Source organism: Bufo gargarizans, chromosome 4, assembly GCF_014858855.1.
Source record: "Bufo gargarizans isolate SCDJY-AF-19 chromosome 4, ASM1485885v1, whole genome shotgun sequence".
Classification (NCBI taxonomy): Eukaryota; Metazoa; Chordata; class Amphibia; order Anura; family Bufonidae; genus Bufo; species Bufo gargarizans.
In genome coordinates, this window is record NC_058083.1 from 110,647,962 (window position 1) to 110,665,195 (window position 17,234).

The window sequence follows — 17,234 nt, forward strand, 5'->3', positions numbered from 1 at the left end:
AATCCCTTGTAAGTGGGGGAATAAAGGGTTGTCCCACAGAGGTATGATGTCAGCCCAATCCTGAAATTGCCTCAATTTAGCATCTCTCCAGACCTGTTGCGCCAACCTGTGCATCTGCAGAAGTTGGTTCAACAAAGATCCTACCCTCTCGAGTACTGGCCATAAGTTGGAAATGTCCAAATGCTGTTGCAGATAGTAATCCATGTTCTGCAGGGGTTCCCCATTAACCCAACCAGCCAGGAATCTCAGCTGTCCTTCCAAAAAGTACAATTGAAAATTTGGCAACGATGCTCCGCCCTGCATTTTGGACCTTTGCAATGTACTAAGAGCAAGTTTATGTCTGGCTCTACCCCAAATGAATTGAATCATTAGGGAGTGAAGGCGGTCCAAGAAGTTCCGAGGTATTGGGGTGCAAGCATGTCCCAGTATATACAATCCTTTAGGCAATAGGATCATTTTAATTAAATTAATCCTGCCCATGATGGATAGAGGAAGGGTTTTCCATATCCTGAATTTGTCAATGAATAAGGCTTCTAAGGGGGCAACATTCCTGGAATATGAGGCTATCGGATCTCTGGTGATGACTATCCCCAGATATTTAAAGTGGTCTACCACTCTAAGGTTATGGTGTACCTCGGGCCAATCTGAACGCCATAGCGGCATCAGAGCCGACTTAGTCCAATTAATGTGCAACCCAGAGAAGTGCCCAAACTGCTCTATAATCGAGATCGCACGCGGCAAGGAAGTGTCCACATCAGTCATGTACAGTATGAGATCATCTGCATACAGGCCTATTCTGTCCTCCCTTCCCCCTATCCCAACCCCTCTAAACGTCGAGTCCTGACGAATACGCAAGGCCAGATGTTCAATGGCAATAGCAAATAACAGGGGGGAAAGGACAGCCCTGCCTCGTGCCCCGTTGCAAGGGAAAGGAGGGGGAGGCCGTGCCGTTAACTAGAATATTGGCTCTAGGATTTTCATATATTATTCGGATCCAATGTGAGAATCTGGGACCGAAGCCAAACTTCCCCAGTACTCTTATTATGTATGACCACTCCAGCGAGTCAAAGGCTTTGCCCATATCCAACAAAGCCATCACCCACTGTCTCTCTTGATGGGTACCAATTTGAGCTATGATTTGCGCTCTGCGGATGTTATTGCAGGTTGATCTACCGGGTATGAACCCAGTTTGATCGCTATGGACTATGCTAGTTATTATCTTGTTCAACCTATTGGCCAAGATCTTTGTCAGGATTTTATAGTCCAGATTAAGTAAAGATATCGGCCGATAGGAGGCACAATCTGTCGGATCCTTATCTGGCTTAAGAATCACTACTATGGACGCCTCATATAGGGAATCTGGGAGTTTACCCATACGCCACGCCTCCTTGAACATCTCTCTCAGTTAAGGTCCAAGGATATCCGCATACTTAGAGTATACCTCCAATGGTAACCCGTCAGGGCCTGGAGACCTCCCATTTGCCAGTCCGTCAATTGCAGCCTGTATCTCTTCTAAAGTAATATCTTCCTCCAGTAGGTTGCTATCTTCCATTGAGAGTGCCGGACAAGTTATCTCATCTAAATAGCTCTCAAGCTCCACCTCCGAGTATGACACCCTTGTACGGTATAACTCTCGATTGAAGTCAGCAAAGCTAGCTACTATATCCGGGACGGATTCTTTGACTGCTCCATCCAGGGCCTGAATACGTAAAACCGGTGGGGCGGAGTTATTTCTATGTACTATTTGAGCCAATAGCCTTCCTGCCTTATCTCCAACCTCAAAGGCCTGCTGTTTGTAGAAAAATAACTTGCGGTTACTCTTTTCGTGTAAGTGGACTAAGTACATTCTTCCCTTCAATAACCAGTCCTGCCTATTTGACTCAGACGGATCCAACAGAAATCTAGCCTCAGCCTCCCTAACATTATCATTAAGGGAATCTTTTTTTCTCCTAGTGTCCCTCTTAATATAGGATATCGATGACCTAAGGCATCCCCTTAAATATGCCTTCAACGTTTCCCACAGAAGAAGAGCATTCGTATCAGTGTCATGCACCTCAAGAAAAACTTGTAATTGATGGCCCAATGTGGGTTTTATCGAACACTGGAGACCTTACTCCTGCAAAATAAGAACTCCCAAATGATAGTGGGAGGCGATTTTAATAGAGTGCGGAATACTGTAGAAGATAGGAAGCAGGAGAATCGTAGTCGGCCCCCGCAGAACCCGGAAGGAGCCCATACATTAACCCCGCTGCTGGAGGCGACAGGCCTGATTGACATCTGGAGATATCACCACCCGATAGATAGGGAGTACTCTCACTACTCTCATTCCCAAAGGTCCTGGTCTAGGATAGATCATCTGTTAGTGTCTCCGGAAATGGTTCCGAGAACGCATAAAACTGAAATAGCTGATCTGCTGATATCGGATCACGCTCCGGTGTGGGTTGAGATTGCGGAGTCTCTTCCCAGAGGGTCGGATCGGGTTTGGAGAATGCCTAGCCACTTATTGGCGGACGAGGATTTTAATGACAGACTGAGGGGATGGTGGTGGGAGTACTCCCAGGATAATGAATCCCATAGACAGAATCCGGAACTTTTTTGGGAAACGGCCAAAGCAGTGTTGAGAGGGCGCATAATGTCTTTTACAATAGGGCAGAAAAGAGATATACAGAGAAAATATGAACAAGCAATCCAGCTAGTTCGGTTAGCTTATACAAAATATATAGATGAACCATCGGACATCAATAGAATAAAGTGGATCACAGCAAAGCATAATTATGACTATTTGCAAGAAGGCAAGGTCAAATGGTTTGCAGATTGTACTCAAGCCACCCTGTTTAAACATGGAAATAAAGCAGGTAAACTTTTAGCGAATCTGACACGCCCATATACTAAGCGTGTACAAGTTTTTCCTCTGAAAGATAAAAAAGGCGTCCTGCACACCCACCCTAGAAAAATGGTAGACATTATGAAAGATTATTTCACAGATATGTATTCTAAAGACTCTTATGATGAAGGGTTAGCAAGGGAACTACTGGAGAAGGTACGACTTCCGTCATTGTCAAACGAGGCTTTGGCTAGTATTAATGCGGAAATCACGGAGGCAGAGGTGACACAAACGATCAAATCCCTACAGAACGGAAAATCTCCAGGGCCGGACGGATTTCCAGCGGAATTTTATAAAGCCCTGGGGCCTGAGATTGTCTCAGTGCTGGCTGCTCTGTTTAATGGGGTGATTCAGGGGGGTAGAATACCGCCATCTGGTAATACGGCATACATTAAACTCATACCCAAAGAAGGAAAGGATTTAACTAATCCGGAATCTTTCAGACCCATTTCCCTGATTAATCAGGATTTAAAGATAGCTTCTAAACTATTGGCCAACAGATTGGCGTTAATTATGCCAGACATAATCGGGGACCATCAGGTGGGTTTCATTAAGGGACGATCAGCGGTAACTAATATAAGGAAGGTTCTGGCAGTGCAAGATAGTTTGGAGGGGAAATCTTTGAATGGCTCACACGCCCTCCTGGCAGTGGATGCCACGAAGGCATTTGATAATGTCAACTGGCAATGGCTAAATGAGGTCCTGGATGCAATAGCTTTGAAAGGTAACTTTAGGAATTATATTTCAGCGTTATATTCGGCCCCGCAGGCGAGGGTACACGTTCCGGGTTTTCTGTCAGAAGTAATACAACTCAATAAGGGAACGAGACAGGGATGCCCATTATCGCCCTTACTGTTTGATCTAGCTCTGGAACCTTTGGCTTTATATCTCATTCGATCAAATATATATGAGGGAATTAAAGTGGGAAAAGAAGTGCTGAAGCTTACGTGCTTTGCGGATGACCTTTTAATTTATATGGGCGCCCCAAACCTACATTTACAACCAATACTTGAGACATTCCAGAAATATAGTAGAGTAACGGGATATAAAATAAATATCTCCAAGAGTCAACTTTTGCTTCTGGGGGACCAAAACAGACTACAGATGTCTCAGACGGGAGTGGAGCTGAGGAAGGAATATCTCACGTACCTGGGGATCAAAATAGGTAAAACTGCCTCTTCAATCTATAAATTGAATTATCCACCTTTAATTAGTAAGATCATTAAGGAGCTTGATAACTGGAAGGATTTACCATTATCCATGACGGGGAGGGCGTGTCTAATAAAAATGGTTAGTTTCCCCAAGATGTTATACCCGCTGCAGATGATCCCATTGCTGCTAAAGCATGTAGACATAAGGAGGTTGCAATCGGCTTTTGTAGCTTTCCTGTGGAAAAAGAAAAGGCCCCGTATAGCGTACAAAAAATTGTGTTTGCTAAAATGGGAAGGAGGATTGAAATTGCCCGACATTAGAATATACAATTTGGCTGCTTTATTTCGCCATGTGAGAGATTGGGTGTGGGGTACCGACTACTTCTCAGCAGGTAGGATAGAAAGGGAATTGGCGCAACCATGGAACTTAGCTGCCCTGTTACATACCAAGCTAAAAGATCTTCCAGCAAATATTAAGCATTCAATACTGCTTAGGGACACCATTATGTCATGGAAAGCAGTTAGGAAATTGTACAAGCTGCCGATATATGTGTCACCCCAGATGCCCCTATGGTCTCTTCCGGCTTTTCCACAAGGGAGGGAAAATGGGATGTTTAGAAAATGGAGGGAGAAAGGCATTCATACTCTCAGTGATATAAAGGGAATGTCTGATAATATGTTAATGACTTGGGAACAAGTGGTAGGCAAATACCAACTGTCTGACTCTCTTTCGCTGTCGTATTTCCAGCTTTCGGCGTACTGCAAGGCTCAGTCGAAATCATTGGGAGAATCTGACAGACTGACATGGTTTGCAGCTCTCCTAGGGGGAAAGGATGTATCGACATCGCTGTCAGAGAATTATAGGCGTATTCATAGCACAAGCTATATTAGCACGGCGAAAAACGTATTTGCTCATTGGGAAAAAGATATCAAAGTTGCTGACCTCTCCCGCAAAATGAGAGAGGGTATGGAATATCTTAGGAAAGCAATACAGAGTGAACAATGGCGAGAGTCGCAGCTGCGCATTTTACATAAGGCCACTTATGCTTTTAATCTTTCATACACCAATGCCCCGGCGCATTACTTGAGAGAATGCCCGAAGTGTTCGCAGCCGAAAGCAGATCTGTTGCATGGGCTGTGGGGTTGTAGACAGATCAAGCCACTGTGGGAAGAGATGATCTCCTTCGTCAAAGAGGTATGGGACATAGAAGTGAGGGCAGAGCCCCAACAATGTATATTCCAATATATCCCAGTGGGACAAGATGAAGCCCAAGGGAAAGGAATAGCAGAACCAGGTGTCCATATAGTACTTATGGCGGTCAAAAAATGCCTCCTACGTCATTGGTTGCTAAATACATCCCCTACCAGAGAGGAAGTTATAGGCTCGGTAAAGAAGATATTATATATGGAGAGATTAGAGGCAGGCAGATGCAAGGAGAAAGCGGTGGCGAAGCTCATAAAAAAATGGAAAAGGTTTGTGGAACATGCGCTGACAGGGGAGGAAATAGAGGAACTGATGAATCCCTTTATTCAGACAAAATGGTATCTAGAGGCAAAGGTTAAGGGCACGCTGGGTAGACTGGAGATATAGAAATGATGGAGCATAGTGAGTAGTAAGATGGTTAAATGTGCTAATGTTAAATAGCAGTAATTTAACATGAGTGACAGGTGTTGGGAGGGGATGTTTGGGAGGGAGGGGAGTTTTGAAGGTCTTCATTATCAGTATTGAAATGAAAAAGAGAACAATATTTGTCTTTGTATTCCAATACGCTTCATGTATCGCAGACATTGTTGTTTAAAAGGATGTACTTAATGAGACGGATTTTGGGCATGCTTGCCGATACATATGTACTGCATGAGATTTACATCCAAATAAAGAAAGTTATAAAAAAAAAAAAACTTGTAATTGGTCCAGGATTCTATCTTGCTCCTTCAATAGGGTGAGCCAAAAAGGATGGATTCTCGTTTTCAAACGAGGGTGTACCCCTTGTACTATATTGAATTGCGCAATTAGGGGTGCATGGTCAGATACACTTTGAGGGCCATGAGAGATAGTGGACAATTCCAGATACGCATCAGGGGATCCAAGTATGTAATCAATCCTGGACAATGCGCCATGAGAAGGAGTAAAGCAAGAGTATTCTATCACGTCTGGGTGTCTCTCCCTCCAGAAATCATCCCATCCCACTTCTCCAACCCAAGCCGCCAACAAAGTAGGTGGGCTGTGAGCCGGGGGCGGGCACAAAATCGATCCTTCCGCGAGTCCATGACCATATTAATCCCCGACACATAAGAGTTTCGCATGCTGATACTGAGCTGCAAATATAGTTGCAGTCTGCAGAAGTGACATATCAGCAGGAGGGGGGCAATAAATGTTCAGGATCACAAACGGAGTACCATTTACATGTGCATACACGAAAACGTATCTGCCCTCTGGGTCACTCTCAATTGTATGCAGCTCCCATCTGACCGAGCGGCTAACTAGTAAAGACACCCCCCTAGAGTGTGAAGAACCAAACGAGTGATATGCACACGGAACCCACGACTTCTGAAGCCTACCGGCCGTATCAGTTGTTAAATGAGTCTCCTGTAAGCAGAGTATGTGAGGAGCGTACCTGCGGACATGTGTAAAAACAGACATTCTTTTACCTGTGCCCCCTAACCCTCTCACATTCCAGGACATCAATACTAGGGTGGCCATAGCATTCATACCAGAAATCTCAGTGCGAATCCACACTTCTGCTGTAACGTCAAATAGCCTCTCTCCATTCAACCACCCCACACATTCGTAGTACCGCCTGTAATTAATAACTTACCACAAGGTGCCCGAACAGAGTATACAAGCTTGAGGCAAAACAAAACATGTCTTGAACACATATTACAATAGAGCGCACATTGCCAAGAGTGGGAAAGTAGCTTCCCAGTGGCTACAGCGTCAGGGACCTGCATGTTGCAAGGTAGTATATAAACCATGCAGGTATCTGATCAGCTCCCCTGTATAATGTATAGCATATTAATATATAACTAGCGACACGCATAGATATCAGTGAAACTCACCCTGAGGTGGCAGTCCACAATCATTACAAAGTCCAAACCTGAACATTTCCGCATGATGTAGGTAGCTGTACCACACCACCAGGTAACAGTGGGTCCCGTTGATAGAGTCCCCAGGTAAGAAGAAATAGAGGAGAAAAGAAAAGAAAAAAACAAACAAAAACAAACCGGGGTATGAATGCCACATTACTGCTCAAGTTGGCGCTACCCTGCGCGATTTCCTGACGACCCATTCATCCGCCTCATTGGGGTCAGTGAAGAAGAGCGACTTTTCTCTGTCCACCATCCGCAGCCTGGCGGGGTATGCCATGGAATATGGTAAGTTCATGTCCCGGAGCCTTCTCTTGACAGAAACGAAGGTCGCCCTCTTCTTCTGTAACTCATCGGAGAAGTCAAGGAACAAGAATACCTTGGCATTTCCATGCATGATGGTCTGCTTCCTCCTCGCCTGTGTGAGAATGATGTCCCAATCCTTCCAGTTTAACATGCGTGCAAGTAACGGCCTAGGTGGAGCTCCAGGAGGTGGTGGACGAGCTGGAACCCTATGGGCTCTCTCAACTGCGTAGGCCATGGAGAAGGCAGCCTCTGGAAAGGTAGATTTAAACCAGGCTTCTAGGAAAGTAGCAGGATCCGGGCCCTCCGTACGCTCCGGTATGCCCAAAATACGCACATTATTCCTCCTGGCCCTGTTCTCCAAATCGTCACACTTTTGCCTCCATAAGGAGACTGAGTCCTCCAGAGCGTGGATCTTAGCAGGTATGGGGCGAGTGAGATCCTCCAGTGCAGAGATCCTCTCCTCCGTTCCCTTCACCCGATCCCTGAGCTGCTGGACGTCCTGCCTAAGTAGGCCCACATCCACACGTACCTCGTCAATCCTGGTAGTGAGGGAAGTTTGACAGGCCAGGTTCGCTGACAGGAGTTGTTCATGTGCCTCTTTCAGTGAGAGCTCTGGGGTATCCAGGTCATCACTGACCGCTAGCTGAGCCGCCTGGCCGCGAGTATGTTGAGTACGGGGCGTACTAGTGGCCGCAGCGCCATGTTGGACATCTTGGCGCGCAAACTCTTTCAGACGGTCACCCGCTGCTTGAGCTTTGCTGGGACCCATCGTTATATTCTGTAGGTTCTTGTGATGTCGCTAGTCCTTTTTTCTGTTATAATGGTCTTTACAGTGCTCAGGATTGATAAGGATGCAAAAAGGGAGCCGGAGCTCTGATCAGATGCGGCCGCTCATGTCGGCAGTTAGCCACGCCCCCCAACTCTGTGATGTTTAAATTGGTTTGTACATGTACACCCTTTGAATTTTAAAATGCTGTAGAATATGCTCTCCATAATTAAAGATTTGTATTACTATTAATAGTAATAGTACCATGATGGCAGCAGACATTTTTATGACCATCCTGTCACTAATTCCATTGAAGAATACTACTACTCTAACCCTCATTACAAGATAAAATGTGTTTGTATTGTCATGTTTGCAGATCCTGAGATCTTACAGAGGCCATGATACATTGCGGAACAGCATACATCCTCCATATCATCAGCAGTTCTATAATTTCATCACCATTGAACTTGACAAGGTCCCGACTGCATATGTTGTGCTTAATTATGAAAATTTGTGCAGACAGTTTTTGGGAGTAAATCTAGAAAATGTTCCAGATTTAAGGCTCATGCACACAGCAGTAGTATGGATTTGTTTCGTACCAGGCCTAATAGGGCTGCCATAGAGATACATGAACCCTCTACTGTATATCCGTATACCTCTGGTTTCACGTGGAGCCATACATTTTTTGTAACATTTGTATTCCAAATCATTAGGCCTTGTTCACATTTCAGTGAATTAAATGATGAAACACTGTCTTCTCACGGATGTCATCACAGAAATGTGAACAAGGCCTCACTGTATGATATTCCCTGAGTTCTCATCATAGAAGAAAGACATATAAATTGTATGAGCACATAAAATATTCATGCAGTTTATAACAATTCCCAATAGGCTGCCTTCTCAGACTGCAATGAATTATCTAATATTACATGTTTCTTGACATACTGTACAACATATAATATATAAGGAACTTGGTATCTGATGCCCTAATCTTTCTAATAAAAATCTACCTGTGTCCTAGGCCCTATACGTTCCTCAGCCTCACCTCTTGGTCTGAGCACTTGTCCCATGAATCCTGGTTTATATAGGACCTGAGTGATTGTGACCCAGAGGTTACAATGGCAGTGACCCATTGGCCACGGCTAATAATAGGGTTTTATTTTTTTCATATTTCCTAATGTATTATTAGGTGTTATACTGTGTTATGTGAATTGTAAGTAACTTCTGGCTGAATCACAAGGTTAATTTCCATCCCATGGAGGTTATCTCCAGGAACGGGTTTTCCTAACCTGGGACAGCGCTTTTCTATCGTTCAATATATATTTATTGAGTTTTTTTTAAAAAAATTTTATCAAAGAAAGACAAAAAGATACACTATATGAATATCAATGCAAAAGAGCCCATACTCCATGGTGTAATACAGGAATCTACAGAAATCACATTGTACAAAACATAAGATCTTATACAATAAAGCATAATCTTAAAAGGTATACAATATGAATTCTCCGTGGTAAAGTTGATCTTCTGTTGGACAAAATAGACATTTACCGTAGAGTAGATATGTGGCAAAACTTTTAATCGTGGAAAACATAAACAATGACAAAATAAAACAAAGACAATAGTAACTAAAGGCAGAGAGATTTGATAGTAGTCAGGTAATTTGGTATGTGTCATACAAATTAATACTCATTATCAATGCAGCGCCTTTTGAGGTTGTAAGGCTATCTGGGTTTTGTCTATTTCTAACTCAGGTGTTGGAGTGTAGGTTTGCCCAATGTGACCATTCGGCTTTAAATTTGTTCAATGTGAAGTTTTTGTGTGCTATCATCTTTTCATATGATTTGGTTGTATCCACAGCTTTTAAAACCTCTTGAACGGTTGGGACTACTGAGCTTTTCCAATTTCTAGTAATGGCCATTTTTGTAGCTAAAAATAAATGCATGGAGATAGTCCTAAAGCTATACAGGACTAGCGTGAGGCCTATAAATAACAAGGCCAAAGCCGGGTCGCGATTTAGCTTGCGTCCAGAAGCCCTTTCAATTAATTGAAAAATGCCAGACCACAATTCTCTCAACTGAGGGCAGCCCCAGAGTATGTGTAGTAGAGTCCCTTTGCCGCCACAACCCCTCCAGCACAGCGGCCCCGAGCCAGGGAATATACGACTTAATCGCAGGGGGGTGAAGTACCATCTGAGAAGTGTTTTTGCATATGATTCAAAATGCGAGACACATTTCAGCCTTTTGGTCGCAAAATTGATAGCTGTGGACCACTGCGCTGGAGGGATGCAGCGCCCCAGATCCAACACCCACGATATAAGGGGAGCAGTTTTAACAAGGGAGTTTTTGTTGCCCAGGAAGGAATAGAGTGGGCGGATTCCCTTCCAATTATATTTTTTAGGGACCATTGATTCAGGAGTTCAAGATGCAAATTCACCTTCAATGTGGGGTTAGCTGCTAATAAATGTCTTATTCTTAGGTGTTTATAGAAATCCCTCTTGTGTATATTATACTGTTTTTGCAGGTTTTCGAAAAGAGTTCAAAGTTGAGTGAGAAGTAGGTCTGCAACCGTCTTCACTCCCCCCCTTCCACAACTCCAGAGATGGATCAGGAAGGAAGCATTGCAGTGCTTCTATTGGAGTGAATTTTTCTATAGAGGCTTTTATTCCGCTTCCACTACAGTGGTACTGTTTCCACAAGCTCAGGGAAGTTGAAAGAAGGTACGGGAGAGACAGGGACGGCACAACCCCGAAAAGAGAAGCCAAAAGCAATGCCTGTAGACTGGGAGTTGGGGCTAGCGTCTGTTCAATATGGACCCAATTTTTAGGAACATCAGAGCTCCACCACTCTCTAAGTTGGTTTATTCTAGTGGCCAAATAGTAGTCATAGACATTTGGAAGGCTTAAACCTCCAAATATTTTAAATCTGGACATGACTGTCCTGGCAATGCGGGGGGGGGGGGGCCCTTTGTTCCAGGTTAACCTAGTGAGCATTTTATTTATAGCATTAAAGAAGGGGCGGGGTAATTCTAGTGGTAGAATTTTGAACAGATAAAGTAGCCTAGGGAGCACATGCTGCTGAAAAGCTGCTATCGTACCGAGCCATGAAATCTCGGTTTTTGCAATGTTTCCTAGTTCTTTCTGAAGGTCTAGGAGGAATTGTGGGAAATTTGCACTGTATAACTTTTGGACAGTAGGAGTGAGTTAAATGCCAAGGTACTGGACCTCGGCGGTCTGCCAGTCCCATGGATAGAGTTGTTTTAGCTGTTCTAGAGTCTGGTTAGGGATAAAAAGGGGGAGGGCCTGGGATTTACCTTCGTTGAGTTTGTAGAATGATAAGGAACCATATGAGTGAATGAATTTCCTTACTGCTGCTAGCGACAGGACAGGGTTGGTTAGGGAGAGGATTATATCATCGGCGTATAGTGAGAGAGTGTGTTGCTTATCGCCAATCTGAATCCCTGAGATGTTTTCTGTTTGTCTAATGGCTTGTGCCAATGGTTCTAGGGATAGTATAAAGATTAGAGGGGATAAGGGACAACCCTGCCTGGTACCGTTGGAGAGTCCAAAGGGATCTGAAAGTACGCCATTGGCCAATACCCGAGCTGTCGGATCCTTATATAGTGCTCCTATGGCCTCCATAAATGCATTCGGGAAACCCATTTTACGGAGCACCGAGAAGGCAAACAACCAATTCACTCGGTCGAAAGCCTTCTCAGCGTCCAAGCTAAGGAATACCGTGGGCAACGCCAATCTATTAACTCTATCAAGTAAGTTGAGCACTCTCCTAGAATTGTCTGTGATTTGTCTACCAAGTACGAATCCTACCTGGTCAGGAGCTACCAAGGATGGAATAATAGCTGCTAATCTATTTGCCAGTAATTTGGCATAAATTTTCAAGTCGGTGTTAAGGAGGGATATTGGCCGGAAATTTTGGGGGACTGTCGGTTCTTTGCCAGGTTTTGTCAGAGTGACAATAATTGCCTCCAACATTTCTCTAGGCATACATCCATCAGTCAGGATTCTAGATAGAGACTTATGAAGGTGTGGGGCAAGAAGGTCAGAGAAAATTTTATAATAAGAGTTTGACAGACCATCCGGCCCAGGACTCATCAAGTGTGATGGGCTGGTAGACCATTTCCCTTTGTTCCTCAGTCATAGAGGGCAATGAGAGGGAGTCAAGAAAATTATTGATGTCTTGTTCAGATGGCTGGACAACCTCCTTGCCATCAACTAGGTTGTAAAGACTTGAGTAATATGCCATGAACCTGTTCGCCTTTGGATCATATATTTTTGGGGTTTTGGGAGGATTCCAAAGGAAAGCAATGCGGGAATTCTGGGCTCTGGTTTTAATTCTCCTCGCTAGCAGGCCTTGTTTGCCTGGGAATAATACAATGCTTTAACCTTTTTTAAGGACAATTCGTATTTATGCGAAGCTCTTCAGAATGGAGGGAAGAGGGAGATGCCTTGTTCAGAATCTTCGTAGCCCGGATCTTGGTCAGCAAACTCATGATGAGTTGCTCTCTTTTCCTTTTAGCCCTATGCCCTAACCTAATAAAGATGCCTCGGATGTAGGCCTTATGCGCTGTCCATACAGTAGATGGATTATCTACGGAGTTTACATTAGTCGAGAAATATTCTGTTAAAGCATCCTTTACCTCTGTTTGGAACTGTAAATCTGCTAGTAGGTATTCATTTATCCTCCATGACGGATTCGGAGGGCGGTTATATTGTTCAGAGATTTTTACTGAGACAGGGGCATGGTCTGACCATGTTATTACTCCTATATCAGAGTCTGTGATGGCCAAGAGAGAGGCTCTGTCTGCCAAAACAAAGTCAATACGGGAATAGGTTAGATGGGAAGGGGAGAAGTATGTATAGTCTAGTTCCATGGCATGGTTTAGGCGCCAAACATCGTATAAGGATAATTTGGAAAGGAAATCTGTCAATGAGTAGGGATTTCGTTTCGCAGGGGAGGAAGAGACCAGAGATGCATCTGGAACAGTGTTGAAATCACCACATATGAGAACCCTTCCCTTCTGCACCTTATTAAATAGGTTGTGGAGAAAGCGTTGAGTATGTGCATTGGGCGCATATAGTCCCACTAATGTATAAAGTATATTGTTCAGATAGCATATGTGTATAATGTACCGCCCTCTGGAGTCGACGATAGAAGACACAGCGGACTATGCAACAGAATTCTTAATTGCTAGCAATACACCCCGCTTCTTTTTGTTGCAATGGGCCTGAAGGATAACCGGGAAACACCTATGTTTGATGCGGTTAGCATCCGCAGCGATTATATGTGACTCCTGGGCGCAAAAAATATCACATTGCAGAGAGAGGGCCTCCTTCCACATCAAGTTGCGCTTGTACGGGCTAGTAAGCCCCCTTACATTTAAGGAACTAAGTTTTAGCACCATGAGTGACTCGAATTGCTATAAACGCTGTAAGTTCTTTGAAGTGGAAGGAGGTGCAATCCCAGCAGCGAACGACACACTGCAGATATTTACTATGCAAGGTAATACTCTGCCATAAACACATAGAAAACCAGAACTGAAAAGATAAGAATACAAACAGTGACTGAAAGGTCACAACGAATACTGCGCAAAGGGTAGAGCAGGATGAAGAACGGGAGGTGAATGAGGCATAGATTGTCGCCTCAGCATCTATGGGGGGAAGAGTTCCGACAATTGCCATAGGAGAAAGTAGTAAGACGACTGCTCCATGATGGTGGAACAGTTTCAGGATATGACCCCTTTAGTGATCTTTTTTCCTTCTTCTGTTTTCCACCTTCTGTTTTCCACCTGTTGCCATTCTCCAGAGGTATTATGACGTCTAGGAGCCTCTGATGTCTGTAGGTCTTCTACTGCAATGTTCCATGAGGCGAGGGTGGCTTTCCCCCTCTGCAACTGACCGAATCACCACAAAGGAACCATCCCTGTGTATTAAAAGCTTAACAGGGAAGCCCCATCTGTAGGCTATGGAATGTGCCCTTAAAGCGGTTGTGATAGGGGCAAGAGATTTGCAGAGCTGAAGCGTTGCTGCAGAGAGGTCCACAAAGATTTTGACATCAGCATATGGAGTAGGTAAAGTCCCCAGTTTTCGTGCAGCAGTTAAAAGTTGCTCTTTAATGTGAAAAAAAGTGGATTCTGGCTAACACATCCCTTGGTACGTCGTCCAGCAGATGTTTGGGTTTGACGACCCTGTGTGCTCTGTCTATTATGAGATCACCGTCAGAACAATTAGGTAGAAGCAATTTTATTAACTTCTGGATGTAGGTTGTTAATTCAGGTGCGGTAATATCCTCCGAGACCCCCCGCAGTTTAAGGTTATTCCGGTGGGAACGATCTTCTAAGTCCGCAATTTTTGCTTTAAGCTGAGAAACTTCATTTGAGAGGAGCTCATGGGAGTCAATCAGGTTGTTGTGGGAGGCTGCGAATTCTCCCATCTTAACTTCTACATGTTGCATTTTGTCTCCCAGCTCCCTTACAGTAGATTGGATCTGCACTATTGCTTTGGAAATCTGTGCCGTTATGGAGTGGTGAAATGCTAATAGCATGTCTTTTAACAGAGTCCCGGATGCGGTCTGGTCTGTTGTTTGCAGACCTTGGAGCTTCTCATGTATCGAGGGCATGACCATCTGGTCAGTTTGGGAAGTTTTGCACTCACCCATGTCCCAGGGACCATAGTGTCTTGGTCTCTGCTTGTCCGGGCTAGCAGTCGGTGAGGCCTAGAAATCAGCGCTCCCGGTTCGTGTGGGGATAGTTCCCTCCGCCATCCGCTGAAGTCCGGGGGTGAGTTCACTATTGGAGGAGACTCTGCTGAAAAGACACTTGAAGAGTCTCGATTATGCGGGGGTAAGCTGGTGAGCACGGGCCTGATGATGAAGAAGGGCTGGAACCAGGTGTGCTCCGTGAGCCCTTTCCGCCGGCGCCATCTTTGCTTTTTTCCTGATTGAAGAAAAAGGTCCAGCTTTCCTTGCTGCTTCAAGCTTTTCTTGCCCCTGGTCATCATGGGGGCATGTAGGGAGCTTTACAGGACGAATGAGTACTGGTTTGGTGGATGTTGGTGTGGTCTAGCAGGGCTGAGACGCTGTATTGGAGCAGGAGCTCAGAATCAAGCTGCCATCTCTCTCGGCTGCTTGGCCACGCCCCAGGACAGCCCTTTTCTGTGGATTGAATTAGTTAGAGGGAATTGGTTTAATTGAGAGAAGCTTTCTGCTATATGCAGGCTTTTGGCACACACAGTCAGCATTTTGGGACCCAGAGAGGACTCCAGAGAACCCATGAAAATAACAATTGAGAAGGTTGAGCAGCCAAAAAAGGAGGGGTCATGGAAGTAGTCTGTGATGGTAATGCACGTTTATTGCTTGCTGAACTTCACAGCCCTTGGCTGGTACAAAACGCTTCAAGCTCCCAGTCATACCAGTGTGACAGATTTTGTTTCTGTCTTAGGATCTAAACCCCCCACAGTGGGAAATGTAGACATATATATTTTATGAGGAATTGCACCCCTAGGCTGGATTGGAATGTAGAAAAGTGTTATATTAGAAAGTACATCTAAAAGGGACCTAGAGATAATTCCCCTTATTAGAACTGTTTCAGAATTTTGCCTCCATTTTATTTGGATGTTAAGAACTTGCTCTTCAGTAAAGTCTTCTGGTTAAAAAATCTGCACACCTCTATATCTCCTCTGGTCTCCTGTCCTTAAACCACAATCTGACACCAAGGGCACCCCAACTTCCCCTGGGCAGGAGTCCACAACCTAAGTGTACCCGGGGGAGACCTATGTATATAGTCCCATGGTCCCCTCTTCACTGTAACCGCTCTGGGACTGAAGGAGCAGGACATGGCCACCGTGAGCATTGGCCACCCTAATTGCCACACCCATCTTCCTCCCCGTCGTGCTGCCCTCCAGGAGTGTTGCGCAACGACCTCATGTCCCTAAGCACAAGATGTCACATATAAGACCACATACAACACAAGCACAATAGTAAGTTATTACAAGATCATTGTGCACCTGGATGCATTGAAGAACATTCTTATCACACATATCTCCCCTTTTCCATCGCCACATTTTAATTGAAAGTTTAGATAACATATAGGTGCACTTCAAGATACGGCCGCATACTACATGATAAATATTGTACTGCATTTTTATCACTTTCATTAGTTCTGGAATACAACAGATCAGTACAAAAAAGGCAAAAACACAATTGTCATTAAGAGTTAATATTTTATATTACTAGACTGATAACATCCCCTGGGTGCATTCTATGGAAGGATCACAAATACATTTAATTGTGTTGGTAACAATTTTACGGAGGCAAATTGAATGTGCTCTCTTCATTTGCTAATATGTATTCACAACCTCACTGCCAAGTGAAAACAATGTATTTCTAAGTCATTGTGCATGGCTGTTGCTTGAATGTTTGCATACTGCAAAGCTGTAAACCAGTCCTTAGAGGCAGTATACAGTTCAGGGTACAGTCACACGGCATGGTTGGGACTGCACAGCCATGCAAGTCACAGGGGAATTAACTGATTAGAACCAAATTGTTTATTCAGTGTTCATTGTAGGTCATATGGTAACCTGCAAAACCTTGCAGCCATTAAAGGGAATCTTTCATCAGGATTCTGGACTATTATTAAGGACCCTGGGATTTTCCATTTTTTTTTCGTTTTTCACTCCCTGCTTTCCCATAGTCCTAACTTTTTAATTTTTCCATTCACATAGCCTTATGAGGGCTTCTTTTTTGTAGGACAAGTTGTACTTTCTAATGGCACCATTTACGGTTGCATACCATGTAGTAAGAAGTTGGAAAAAAATTCCAAATGAGGTAGAATTGGCAAAAAACATAATTCTGATAAAGGTTTTTATTTTTTACACTGTACACTATGCGGTAAAATTGACCCGTTATCTTCATTTTCCAGTACAGTTACAACGATATCACACGTGTATAATTTTTCTTGCGTTTTATCGTTTGCCCATGCCAATGATGTTTATTTTTTTATCGTTTAAGTACTTTTATTTTAAAGAAAGAGG

The 17,234-nt window shown here is 44.0% G+C and overlaps 1 protein-coding gene across 1 annotated transcript in view; it reads right to left on the reverse strand.

Annotated features, from left to right (window-relative positions):
* STK25 (serine/threonine kinase 25) overlaps window positions 1-17,234 on the reverse strand; it is a 116,326-nt gene that overhangs the window by 60,037 nt on the left and 39,055 nt on the right. The window lies entirely within an intron of this gene.